This window comes from Pseudophryne corroboree, chromosome 7 (assembly GCF_028390025.1).
Source record: "Pseudophryne corroboree isolate aPseCor3 chromosome 7, aPseCor3.hap2, whole genome shotgun sequence".
Lineage (NCBI taxonomy): Eukaryota > Metazoa > Chordata > Amphibia > Anura > Myobatrachidae > Pseudophryne > Pseudophryne corroboree.
Genome location: NC_086450.1, coordinates 17227772 through 17242431, shown reverse-complemented (window position 1 = coordinate 17242431; position 14660 = coordinate 17227772). Strand labels below are relative to the sequence as shown.

The window sequence follows — 14660 nt, the reverse complement described above, 5'->3', positions numbered from 1 at the left end:
AGTGTCACGCAGGATGGCCCTTCCAAAAAACACTCCCCAAACAGCACATGACGCAAAGAAAAAAAGAGGCGCAATGAGGTAGCTGTGTGAGTAAGATAAGCGACCCTAGTGGCCGACACAAACACCGGGCCCATCTAGGAGTGGCACTGCAGTGTCACGCAGGATGGCCCTTCCAAAAAACACTCCCCAAACAGCACATGACGCAAAGAAAAAAAGAGGCGCAATGAGGTAGCTGTGTGAGTAAGATAAGCGACCCTAGTGGCCGACACAAACACCGGGCCCATCTAGGAGTGGCACTGCAGTGTCACGCAGGATGGCCCTTCCAAAAAACACTCCCCAAACAGCACATGACGCAAAGAAAAAAAGAGGCGCAATGAGGTAGCTGTGTGAGTAAGATAAGCGACCCTAGTGGCCGACACAAACACCGGGCCCATCTAGGAGTGGCACTGCAGTGTCACGCAGGATGGCCCTTCCAAAAAACACTCCCCAAACAGCACATGACGCAAAGAAAAAAAGAGGCGCAATGAGGTAGCTGTGTGAGTAAGATAAGCGACCCTAGTGGCCGACACAAACACCGGGCCCATCTAGGAGTGGCACTGCAGTGTCACGCAGGATGGCCCTTCCAAAAAACACTCCCCAAACAGCACATGACGCAAAGAAAAAAAGAGGCGCAATGAGGTAGCTGTGTGAGTAAGATAAGCGACCCTAGTGGCCGACACAAACACCGGGCCCATCTAGGAGTGGCACTGCAGTGTCACGCAGGATGGCCCTTCCAAAAAACACTCCACAAACAGCACATGACGCAAAGAAAAATTAAAGAAAAAAGAGGTGCAAGATGGAATTGTCCTTGGGCCCTCCCACCCACCCTTATGTTGTATAAACAGGACATGCACACTTTAACCAACCCATCATTTCAGTGACAGGGTCTGCCACACGACTGTGACTGAAATGACGGGATGGTTTGGACCCCCACCAAAAAAGAAGCAATTAATCTCTCCTTGCACAAACTGGCTCTACAGAGGCAAGATGTCCACCTCATCATCATCCTCCGATATATCACCGTGTACATCCCCCTCCTCACAGATTATCAATTCGTCCCCACTGGAATCCACCATCTTAGCTCCCTGTGTACTTTGTGGAGGCAATTGCTGCTGGTCAATGTCTCCACGGAGGAATTGATTATAATTCATTTTAATGAACATCATCTTCTCCACATTTTCTGGATGTAACCTCGTACGCCGATTGCTGACAAGGTGAGCGGCGGCACTAAACACTCTTTCGGAGTACACACTTGTGGGAGGGCAACTTAGGTAGAATAAAGCCAGTTTGTGCAAGGGCCTCCAAATTGCCTCTTTTTCCTGCCAGTATAAGTACGGACTGTGTGACGTGCCTACTTGGATGCGGTCACTCATATAATCCTCCACCATTCTTTCAATGGTGAGAGAATCATATGCAGTGACAGTAGACGACATGTCCGTAATCGTTGTCAGGTCCTTCAGTCCGGACCAGATGTCAGCATCAGCAGTCGCTCCAGACTGCCCTGCATCACCGCCAGCGGATGGGCTCGGAATTCTGAGCCTTTTCCTCGCACCCCCAGTTGCGGGAGAATGTGAAGGAGGAGATGTTGACAGGTCGCGTTCCGCTTGACTTGACAATTTTCTCACCAGCAGGTCTTTCAACCCCAGCAGACTTGTGTCTGCCGGAAAGAGAGATCCAAGGTAGGCTTTAAATCTAGGATCGAGCACGGTGGCCAAAATGTAGTGCTCTGATTTCAACAGATTGACCACCCGTGAATCCTTGTTAAGCGAATTAAGGGCTCCATCCACAAGTCCCACATGCCTAGCGTAATCGCTCCGTGTTAGCTCCTCCTTCAATGTCTCCAGCTTCTTCTGCAAAAGCCTGATGAGGGGAATGACCTGACTCAGGCTGGCAGTGTCTGAACTGACTTCACGTGTGGCAAGTTCAAAGGGCAGCAGAACCTTGCACAACGTTGAAATCATTCTCCACTGCGCTTGAGACGGGTGCATTCCACCTCCTATATCGTGCTCAATTGTATAGGCTTGAATGGCCTTTTGCTGCTCCTCCAACCTCTGAAGCATATAGAGGGTTGAATTCCACCTCGTTACCACTTCTTGCTTCAGATGATGGCAGGGCAGGTTCAGTTGTTTTTGGTGGTGCTCCAGTCTTCTGTACGTGGTGCCTGTACGCCGAAAGTGTCCCGCAATTCTTCTGGCCACCGACAGCATCTCTTGCACGCCCCTGTCGTTTTTTAAAAAATTCTGCACCACCAAATTCAAGGTATGTGCAAAACATGGGACGTGCTGGAATTTGCCCAAATTTAATGCACACACAATATTGCTGGCGTTGTCCGATGCCACAAATCCACAGGAGAGTCCAATTGGGGTAAGCCATTCCGCGATGATCTTCCTCAGTTGCCGTAAGAGGTTTTCAGCTGTGTGCGTATTCTGGAAACCGGTGATACAAAGCGTAGCCTGCCTAGGAAAGAGTTGGCGTTTGCGAGATGCTGCTACTGGTGCCGCCGCTGCTGTTCTTGCGGCGGGAGTCCATACATCTACCCAGTGGGCTGTCACAGTCATATAGTCCTGACCCTGCCCTGCTCCACTTGTCCACATGTCCGTGGTTAAGTGGACATTGGGTACAGCTGCATTTTTTAGGACACTGGTGACTCTTTTTCTGAGGTCTGTGTACATTTTCGGTATCGCCTGCCTAGAGAAATGGAACCTAGATGGTATTTGGTACCGGGGACACAGTACCTCCAACAAGTCTCTAGTTGGCTCTGCAGTAATGATGGATACCGGAACCACGTTTCTCACCACCCAGGATGCCAAGGCCTCAGTTATCCGCTTTGCAGTAGGATGACTGCTGTGATATTTCATCTTCCTCGCAAAGGACTGTTGGACAGTCAATTGCTTGGTGGAAGTAGTAAAAGTGGTCTTACGACTTCCCCTCTGGGATGACCATCGACTCCCAGCAGCAACAACAGCAGCGCCAGCAGCAGTAGGCGTTACACGCAATGATGCATCGGAGGAATCCCAGGCAGGAGAGGAATCGTCAGAATTGCCAGTGACATGGCCTGCAGGACTATTGGCATTCCTGGGGAAGGAGGAAATTGACACTGAGGGAGTTGGTGGGGTGGTTTGCGTGAGCTTGGTTACAAGAGGAAGGTATTTACTGGTCAGTGGACTGCTTCCGCTGTCACCCAAAGTTTTTGAACTTGTCACTGACTTATTATGAATGCGCTGCAGGTGACGTATAAGGGAGGATGTTCCGAGGTGGTTAACGTCCTTACCCCTACTTATTACAGCTTGACAAAGGCAACACATGGCTTGACACCTGTTGTCCGCATTTCTGTTGAAATACTTCCACACCGAAGAGCTGATTTTTTTGGTATTTTCACCAGGCATGTCAGTGGCCATATTCCTCCCACGGACAACAGGTGTCTCCCCGGGTGCCTGACTTAAACAAACCACCTCACCATCAGAATCCTCCTGGTCAATTTCCTCCCCAGTGCCAGCAACACCCATATCCTCCTCATCCTGGTGTACTTCAACACTGACATCTTCAATCTAACTATCAGGAACTGGACTGCGGGTGCTCCTTCCAGCACTTGCAGGGGGCGTGCAAATGGTGGAAGGCGCATGCTCTTCACGTCCAGTGTTGGGAAGGTCAGGCATCGCAACCGACACAATTGGAGTCGGACTCTCCTTGTGGATTTGGGATTTCGAAGAACGCACAGTTCTTTGCGGTGCTACTGCTTTTGCCAGCTTGAGTCTTTTCATTTTTCTAGCGAGAGGCTGAGTGCTTCCATCCTCATGTGAAGCTGAACCACTAGCCATGAACATAGGCCAGGGCCTCAGCCGTTCCTTGCCACTCCGTGTGGTAAATGGCATATTGGCAAGTTTACGCTTCTCCTCCGACAATTTTATTTTAGGTTTTGGAGTCCTTTTTTTACTGATATTTGGTGTTTTGGATTTGACATGCTCTGTACTATGACATTGGGCATCGGCCTTGGCAGACGACGTTGCTGGCATTTCATCGTCTCGGCCATGACTAGTGGCAGCAGCTTCAGCACGAGGTGGAAGTGGATCTTGATCTTTCCCTAATTTTGGAACCTCAACATTTTTGTTCTCCATATTTTAATAGGCACAACTAAAAGGCACCTCAGGTAAACAATGGAGATGGATGGATACTAGTATACTTATGGATGGACTGCCGAGTGCCGACACAGAGGTAGCTACAGCCGTGGACTACCGTACTGTGGCCCTCATTCCGAGTTGATCGGTCGCAAGGCGAATTTAGCAGAGTTACACACGCTAAGCCGCCGCCTACTGGGAGTGAATCTTAGCTTCTTAAAATTGCGACCGATGTATTCGCAATATTGCGATTACTAACTACTTAGCAGTTTCAGAGTAGCTTCAGACTTACTCTGCCTGTGCGATCAGTTCAGTGCTTGTCGTTCCTGGTTGACGTCACAAACACACCCAGCGTTCGCCCAGGCACTCCCACCGTTTCTCCGGCCACTCCTGCGTTTTTTCCGGAAACGGTAGCGTTTTCAGCCACACGCCCCTGAAACGCCGTGTTTCCGCCCAGTAACACCCATTTCCTGTCAATCACATTACGATCGCCGGAGCGATGAAAAAGCCGTGAGTAAAAATACTTTCTTCATAGTAAAGTTACTTGGCGCAGTCGCAGTGCGAACATTGCGCATGCGTACTAAGCGGATTTTCACTGCGATGCGATGAAAAATACCGAGCGAACAACTCGGAATGAGGGCCTGTGTCTGCTGCTAATATAGACTGGATGATAATGATATGAAATCAATATATATATGTATATATAATATCACTAGTACTGCAGCCGGACAGGTAGATATATATTTATTAGGTAATGATGACTGATGACGGACCTGCTGGACACTGTCAGCTCAGCAGCACCGCAGACTGCTACAGTAAGCTACTATAGTAGTAAGTATCAAGAAGAAAGAAAAAAAAAAAACCACGGGTAGGTGGTATACAATTATGGATGGACTGCCGAGTGCCGACACAGAGGTAGCTACAACCGTGGACTAACGTACTGTGTCTGCTGCTAATATAGACTGGATGATAATGATATGAAATCAATATATATATGTATATATAATATCACTAGTACTGCAGCCGGACAGGTAGATATATATTTATTAGGTAATGATGACTGATGACGGACCTGCTGGACACTGTCAGCTCAGCAGCACCGCAGACTGCTACAGTAAGCTACTATAGTAGTATGTATCAAGAAGAAAGAAAAAAAAAAACCACGGGTAGGTGGTATACAATTATGGATGGACTGCCGAGTGCCGACACAGAGGTAGCTACAGCCGTGGACTAACGTACTGTGTCTGCTGCTAATATAGACTGGATGATAATGATATGAAATCAATATATATATGTATATATAATATCACTAGTACTGCAGCCGGACAGGTAGATAGATATTTATTAGGTAATGATGACTGATGACGGACCTGCTGGACACTGTCAGCTCAGCAGCACCGCAGACTGCTACAGTAAGCTACTATAGTAGTATGTATAAAGAAGAAAGAAAAAAAAAAAAACACGGGTAGGTGGTATACAATTATAATATTATATATATATTAATTATATACAATTATATACATATATATATTAATTAAACTGGTGGTGATTATTAAACTGGTGGTCAGGTCACTGATCACACTATCAGCAACTTGCAAGTAGTACTCCTAAGCATACAATCACAATATATATTATACTGGTGTGGCACTCTGGCAGCAAAAGTGTGCACTGTACGTTATATGTAGTATGTATGTACTCCTGAGTCCTGAGTCCTGCTCTCAGACTCTAACTGCTCCCCACTGTCAGTGTCTCCCCCACAAGTCAGATAATACAATACAGTCACACTATCTATCACTTCACTTCAGCAAGTACTAGTAGTAGTAGTACTCCTCCTAATGCTCCCCAAAATTACTACTGTGTCTCTCTCTAGTGAGACTGTCTCACTCTCTTCTCGAATCTCTATAAAGTATAAACGGAGAGGACGCCAGCCACGTCCTCTCCCTATGAATCTCAATGCACGTGTGAAAAATGGCGGCGACGCGCGGCTCCTTATATAGAATCCGAGCCTCGCGAGAATCCGACAGCGTGATGATGACGTTCGGGCACGCTCGGGTTAACCGAGCAAGGCGGGAGGATCCGAGCCTGCTCGGACCCGTGTAAAAAACCCTGAAGTTCGGGCGGGTTCGGATTCCGAGGAACCGAACCTGCTCATCTCTACTTTCTAATAACGAGAATTGTACTGAATATGCATGTTACGACAAGGGGCGTTTCAACAGAGGAGGGGGCCTGTGTGCACCTCTGGGTGGGCCCCCTCCTCTGTACGGCGCAGTAGACTCTGACATTGTGCCAGAGTCTACTACGCATGTGCAGGTCTCCGGAAACATGGCGCCTGTCTTGATCCGGAGACCAATTTGGCTATTGCGCATGCACGTCGGCCATTTTGGTGGTTTTTGCTGCGATTGCAGCACCCGACGTTGAACTCCGGAAAGATAAGTATTAAAATGGGTGCAATGGGTGCGGTGTGGGCCCACCTGGTTATAGAAATGCCAGTGCCTGCAGGATTCCTGGGCAGGAGTTGCTGCTCTCAGCAGGGGGAGATCGGGAGTTTCACTAGGTTGAGGGCCCAGGCCTGGTGCTGCCGCCGTTGGGTCCCAGAGGTATGAAGAAGGGGCAGGCATCCCCCACGCAACCCCCTTCACCAGCTGTACGGGTTGGGGGATGGGAAGGGATGGCGGATTCAGCCAGCCAGTCACGGATTACAGGGAGTACTAACACTGTTGCCGGAGCACCTGTGTAGCAACAGGGACTGTCAGGAGAATTGTATACCCCTAAGCCTGAGGAAGGCACCTCTGCCAGAAAGATTACGGTGTGGATGGTACAGTCACCGCAGTGGCCCGAGCCTCCAGGCAAGGAAGGGGTTAATGTCAGTGTAACAGAGGTGGACTCAGATGCAGAGGTCTCGGACGGTGATTATGGTGTTTCAGAGGAAGATTACTGGGTCCAGTTAGACTTAAAGGATTTAGTGGCAGAAGCTGCTATACTTAACTCCCGGTATTATGCTCGCAAGAGAAAATGTTACCCGTGACTTCCATGGTGCCGGGCGATGGTAGCAGTAATAAAAATGCTGTAATAGGTGACGGGCCAGTGAGGACCAGAGGGCAGGGCCTGGTGCCGGGTCTATGCAGGGCCACAGGGTGGCATGGAGGGTGAGCCTGTTAACATTTTGCTGGAATCTGATGCAGGTCCTAGTGTAATTGCACAGGCTGTGTCCAAAGCGGTGCAAGGAGGTGTGGAAAAGGTAGTGAGGAAAACTGTAATAACTGATGGTTTGGCACAAGGTCTGCCAGCTCTTAATCAAGAGACTTTGGGTGCTGGTGGAAAAAAATGCAAAGTCAAAATGTCAATTCAGCTCCACGTGTTTCTCTTTCAGTGACGGAGGGTGGATGGAGTGCGGTCAAGCCTAATCCTGAAGGAATGTCTGATGCACAGATGGCAGCAGGTATGGGGAAAAGTTGTGGAAATAAGGATTCAAGTTTTGGTGGTGTTAGTGGTGGCCAGAGAGAGAGACGGAACCTTGTACAGTTTAGGTGGGTGGGTGATGGTGACCTAAGACTGATTTGCTCAGGCTCATTTTTCTCTTGGGGTTACATACAGAGACCTATATGCCTGTATTCATCCTATAAAATCTGTTGAGTATGATGTCAGCTTTTATAATAAGGAAACATTGTTTATTTTTTGGAGAAAGTGGTCAGTAAACAAGGACAAGGATGGTTACTGTAATTATGAGGCGGATTTGATGGAGAAGCAAAATTATTTAAAGGCAACCATCCTGGTCTGCAATGAATCCATACCTGAGGAAGATATCAGGTTTTGGTTAAGCAGGCAATGTGAATTGCAATAGGACATCAGGAAAACAGACTACACAATGGGAGTGTGGGGAGGTTCTTGGTTGGCCAGTACGTCTGCATCCTGGGAAGACCGGTGTGCGCCATATTCCATCTGCTGCATACATTGGTCGAGACTAGGTGCAGATATTTTATATTGATCAGCCAAGGACATGTTTTAAGTGTAGTGAGACTGGACACCTCAGTGGTGACTGGGAAGGGGGGGGGGGGGGGGGTTGTAAAATGTTCGATGTGTGGGGAGAGTGGACATACATCTAGAACACGTAATAAGGTGAAATGTAACTGGGGAGATGGGACATCCCTACAGTCGTTGCCCCATGGCAAGTCCTAACAACAGGGGTGCCATGAACTTTGCAGAAACTAGTAGTTCAGAAAAGAGATCTCCTTTGGGGGGAGTAGTTAAAGTGAACAAAGAGAAAGGGATGGTATGGTAAATTGGAAAGAAAGTATCAGATGAAAGCAAAGCTCAGTATCAGACCCAATCCCAGGCCCAATCCCAGTTTCAAATGGGAAAAAAAAGATGGAAAAACAACAAAAAGAAAAGTGGAGAAGAAAGTGATTCTTTCAAATAGGTTTGGGGTATTCTCCACAGATGATGAAGGGAAGGGGAGTAGTGGTTCTAGAAGAAGGGGAACCAAGGGGTAAATTTACTAAGCTCCCGATTTTGACCGAGATGGCGTTTTTTCATCAAAGTGTCATCTCGGTAATTTACTAAACTGAAATCACGGCAGTGATGTGGTCATTCGTAATATTTTGGAAGTTCAAGTTAAAAATCACGAATGAATACACCATCGGTCAAATTACGCCTGTTTAGATATGAATCTCGGTCATTTACTAACCATTCGTAATTGTAATTGCTGCCGTGAAAATGCATTTGCGGACGCGAAAAATTACACATCGTAAAAAATTCCTAAAAAAAAACGCGCCAGCATTTGAAAAGCGTGTTTACACGTGTACTCAATTATCCATTACTCACACCTGAATGTTTGGCCCTATAAAAGTGTTCCAGGCACATTTTGAATTTCTCTCACTCTGAAATGGCGGCTGTGGTGTGTGCCAATGAATTTATGTTTGCTGTGGGATACCTTAGACTGCTCCATGAGGCTTCCAGGAATCAGGCCCAGGTAAGTGAACATGGGCCCTCATTCCGAGTTGTTCGCTCGGTATTTTTCATCGCATCGCAGTGAAAATCCGCTTAGTACGCATGCGCAATGTTCGCACTGCGACTGCGCCAAGTAACTTTACTATGAAGAAAGTAATTTTACTCACGGCTTTTTCTTCGCTCCGGCGATCGTAATGTGATTGACAGGAAATGGGTGTTACTGGGCGGAAACACGGCGTTTCAGGGGCGTGTGGCTGAAAACGCTACCGTTTCCGGAAAAAAACGCAGGAGTGGCCGGGGAAACGGTGGGAGTGCCTGGGCGAACGCTGGGTGTGTTTGTGATGTCAACCAGGAACGACAAGCACTGAACTGATCGCACAGGCAGAGTAAGTCTGGAGCTACTCAGAAACTGCTAAGTAGTTAGTAATCGCAATATTGCGAATACATCGGTCGCAATTTTAAGAAGCTAAGATTCACTCCCAGTAGGCGGCGGCTTAGCGTGTGTAACTCTGCTAAATTCGCCTTGCGACCGATCAACTCGGAATGAGGGCCCTGGTCAACAGGTTGTCCAGGTGCCGCGGAGGCTGCGCCAGCCTCGTTTTTTTAGAGGGCGTTTAAACTTAAACGCATTGTCCGATGATAGGGTCATACAGATGTTCCGCCTAAATAGAACCAACATTTTCCACCTGTATGACCTTGTCAAACTGGGCCTAGACCCTGAGACAGCACGCTCTCGCTCTGTCTCAGGCCTACACAAACTCCTGGCTGTGTTACACTTTATGGCTACTGGGAGCTTCCAGGCTGTGGCAGGCGACGTCATTGGTATCTCACAGCCCACCTTTTCAAGATATTTGAATCAGGTGAGTCTAAAAATACATATGCGGTTATGTGTAAGTGTTGCTTCTGTAAGTACAAACAACACAGTATTGTATAGAATACCTAACATGACACTCACCTTAGCTTCTTTAATGTCCACTCAGGTTTTGGATGTGTTGGATCCACACATTAATGCCTCAATCTGCTTCCCTACCGAGGAGTCGGAGTGGCGTGCTGTCAGGGTAGCTTTCTATGAGCTTGCTGGCATGCCCAATGTGCTGGGGGCCATAGATTGCACACACGTTCAGCTGAGATCACCTAGGGGCCGGCAATACATATATACAAATAGACATCTGGCACAATCAACTAATGTCCAGGTGGTCTGTGATGCAAACTTTAAAATTATGAGTGCTGTTGCAGGTTACCCTGGTGGCTGCCATGACTCCTTCATCCTCAGTCAGTCATCGCTCTTCGATAAATTTGAGGACGGACAAATGCCTGATGGCTGGCTGTTGGGTATGTTAAAAATGTTTTGTGTGTATGTCTTGTAACCACAAACTCTAGTTTTGAGTAGGGGAAAGAATAATCTAACACATGTACTAATGTTGACTATATCTGTTTTTCAGGTGATGGGGGTTACGGCTGCTACTCTTGGCTCCTTACTCCATTGTCCCAACCTGATTCTCCTGCTGAACACAGTTACAATCATGCACATAAGGCTACGCGGAATGTGATAGAAAGATGTTTTGGTGTGCTGAAGTCACGGTTTCGGTGTCTGGATAAATCTGCAGGCCTTTTGTTGTATAGTCCCTCAAAGGTGACTAGAATTGTGTTCTGCTGCTGTTTTCTCCATAATCTGTGTTTAAGTCAACATCTGGCACATGATGAGGGAGAAAGCAGTCAGCAAGCAGAGGAGTTAGAAACATCTGGTGACAGTGTGAGTACATATGTAGGGAGGCAGGTACGTCAAGAAGTGATCCTGCGGTATTTTTCTGGTAAGTTTTTGTAGGATGTAATTATCCTTGACTAAACACTTTGCAATACTTTCTATTGTGTGTTTTGTAACTTACTGTTTGTTGTTTATAGTGGTGTGTACATTGTACTTAGTTTATGTTATAAATACCTTTTCAGTCATTACCCATGAAAAACATACATACATACATAGCAGCTTCAACAATGTTTGAGACGGACACAGGAAGTTGTGTGTTTGTCAAATCCAAATTTTTATTGTGAAAATCACATTTGTCAAAATTGTTATTTTTTTCGCTTGTGTGTGCTGGGTGCTGTGCTTTGTGCTGGCTCACTGGCACGTGCTCTGGAGGAACGCCGAACAGGGGAGGTTACTGGCGTTTGGATAGGGGTCGTGGTCCCAGAGCTGGAGGTCACTTGTTGAGCTGCCATCAATGTTATGTTGTTGCTCAAATTATTAATGCTAGCATTCAGTTGTGTGTTGGTTGCAGTGTGGCTGGCTACAATCCGGGATAACGACTCATTCACAACCTGGTTGTGCTGAATGAGTTGAACGAGTGCCTGCTGATGGCGCTGTTGCTCATCAATGATGCGCGTTAAATGAGCCAGCATTTGGTTGTTGTCAGCCCTTATTTGCTCCATCGATGTTGCGATTCGGCCTACTTGTACAATCAGTCTGCCCGAGTTGCGACTAATGCGCGGTAGATGATGGGGCAGACTGGCAAGGTGTTGGGTATGTGCGGTCAGGCTGGCATTGCTTTGTGCCTGTTGGCTTGTCCAACTGGCCCAAAAGTCATCTGGTATTTGTGTTTGGTGTGGAGCTTGTGCCAGTTGTGGACTCATGGAGGCTTGGGGGATATCCTGCAGCTGTATTGGCTGGCTCGGGTCAACAGGTGTAAGTTGCAGTGTGATGGTTGCCTGTTGGTCTTGTCCCTGCTGGTACACGTCGGCCATCAAGCTGGGCTCTGTATGGGGTGGCCAACATGCAATGTTTATTTTACAATTAATTTATTTGCTAGTTCTACACATTACTACATTCATAATACTCCATTTCTCAAGTTTTTAGACTTGTTTTTGTAAACTTATGCGTTTTTTCGCCAAAAACATATATACCATCACAGGCGTGCACATAGACAGACTTGAGTAATCCTCACCTAACTACCTCCCCTCCACAGCATTACAGTGTTATGTCACCTCCCCTGGCCACGATATAGACTGCTTACCTGGATAGTCCAGAGGAGCGGAGCAAGTAAGCAGTCTACATACCGGACAGGGGAGACGTGTGAACACTATAATGTTGTGGAGGGTTTTTTTTTTTAAGGTTTTTATATTTATTTTAATGTGCACGTGTGTGGCCTAAATTTGTACAAATTTATGTTCTTTTTTAATAATGATGTTGGCGATATCAACCACTAAGACCTTGAAAAATTAAACATTTTCACCTTTAGCAATTGAAGACGTAAGATCACATTGCTTGTTATGGCAAACATGTAATCTCAACTCCAACTCACAACATAGTAACTGTACTGTGTAGATTATTTGCTATGTGTTTAGTTTCTGTTTTGACTCACCAGATAACTGAGGTGATCGGGGCTCATCAATCTGTGGACTCGCCAATAGTGCCAGTGGTGGCTGGGGTGACACTGCAGAAATGCGCCGCCTGGGTGGGGAAGATGGAGCCGCAGATTCCGTGCCAAGACGCCGTGTCTTACTTGGCCTCCTGGGTAAGTGGCCCGAGCCCTGTGATGGGCGCCTTACAGGAGGTCGGCTTACAGAAGCAGAACCTATGAGAATATATAAACATTAATATTTTGTACTTCTATGTGTTTGCAGAATATGTGACTACAGTGAAGTCTTACCTGCAATCCCAGCATCATCCTGAGTTGTCTGAGGCCTGTCTGGCCGGCTGGTCTGTCGGACTGTTGAAAAAGTGGACCAAACATTATTACCATGCTTTGTGTAAAAATTACAACTGCAAAGCCTTAGTGTACTGTAACCATCTATTAGGTATTCGAAAATAAACTAATTTCTGCTTAAGATCTTCGTGCTTCCTTAATTTGTGTTGTATATCAAAATGTACATGGTGTTGCACAAAATAAATCTGTTACATTTGAGAATTATGCGTCAGATATTGCATAGATTGACTACTTGCAAATGTTACCAAAATGTAATTTTGAATTAATAGAACCTTTTTTAGGAAGTAAATAAATAAAATATTAAAAAATACAATTAGATACAACACCGATGTCCAAGCAATATCTCAAAATTATTATGGCAAATACACATACCAGCAGGCATTGCACCTGTTTTAGCGCAAAATTTTATAAAAAATACAGCCAAGGCAAGATGGAAAATGCAATTTCTAAACACAAACACACCTTAAGGGTGCATAGGCCTGCAATATCTGACCAACAATTTTTGCATCCTTTACCCTTAAAAAATAATTTAAAAAACATTTAGAGGACATTTAAATAAAAATATAACAAATCAAACTCACCATCCTGCGTGGGTCGGTCCGAATCCCGGACATGAGTAGCAGACACCACTTCTGCAGGAATCAATGCCCGCACAGGCTCCTCCCACTCCCGATAGGTTGCCCGGAAAGGGGGGCCACCTCCGGTTTTTCGGGCTGATTTTGCCTCTTTGGCCATCTTGGCCTTGACACGCCGCTTTATGTCATAGAACCTCTTGCGACACGTGTCCTCAGTCCGCCTCCCCACACCCTCACTATTGACGGCAACTATTACTTGCCCCCACAGGACAGACTTCCTGCGGGAGGACACCTTGCCAGCATCCTGACCAAACAATTGGCGATGGTGCTTCATCAGCTCACGCACCAACGCCATGTTTTCAGCATAGCTGAACTTAATATTCCAGCCAGTCTTGGTAGTGGTGCGTGGCTGCGGAGCCACAACACCATCACTATCACTGGAGAATACAGCAACAGGCACCCCCTCCTCCTCCTCCTCACTACCCCCCTCCTCCTCACTACCCCCCTCCACCTCACTAACAGCCTCCACCTCACTAACAGCCTCCACCTCACTAACAGCCTCCACCTCACTACCAGCCTCCACCTCACTAACCTCCGCCACCACACTGACCTCTGAGTCTGACATGATGACAAACGACAAAAAACACTGAAAAATCAAAACACAAAACACACTCCTCCACTACTACTACTACTACTACACACCACACAGCCAACACACACGCTCACTCACTCACAAACAATGACAAAAGACTTTAAAAAAAAAAACAAGGACAAAAAAATTGACAAACTGAGAAAAAACAATACTACAAATATGACAAGACTACTTACACACACAGTACAGCACTCAACAATCACAAAACTCCTCTCCAAAACCTCCAAAAACTCCACCAAACTCACCAACTCCAAATACACCTTCCTCTCTCCTCTCCACTAGCTAAACCCACGAGGTGCGGTGTGTTTGGGGCGGTTTTATAGTAATATGCACAGACACTCCTCCTTCACGAATACAACCAATCACGGACGCGTGACAAAAAACGAAACTTAGGACTAAAAACGCGGCAGCAATTTCTAAATCACTGCCGTTACAGACATGTGACGCAGTCGTAAAAATAAACAAAAACGCGGCCGCGAAACAACAAACGCGGCCGCATTATACAGCAGAAAACCACGAATGACATCGACATCGGAACAACAGAAAAACACGAATACGACAGCTTAGTAAATGAGTCGTAATCAATTCAAAAAGTTGCAATTTTACACTGTCGATGTCATTCGTGATTGAA

The 14660-nt window shown here is 46.5% G+C and overlaps 1 long non-coding RNA gene across 1 annotated transcript; it reads right to left on the bottom strand.

Annotated features, from left to right (window-relative positions):
- Positions 1 to 11121: 11121 nt before the first annotated feature.
- Positions 11122 to 12897, bottom strand: LOC134943263 (uncharacterized). Its single transcript, XR_010181443.1, has 3 exons — positions 12746 to 12897; positions 12458 to 12670; positions 11122 to 11851 (listed from the first exon to the last, which is right to left on the bottom strand). It is a non-coding gene; the product is annotated as an uncharacterized LOC134943263 (long non-coding RNA).
- Between the last annotated feature and the right edge of the window lie 1763 nt (positions 12898 to 14660).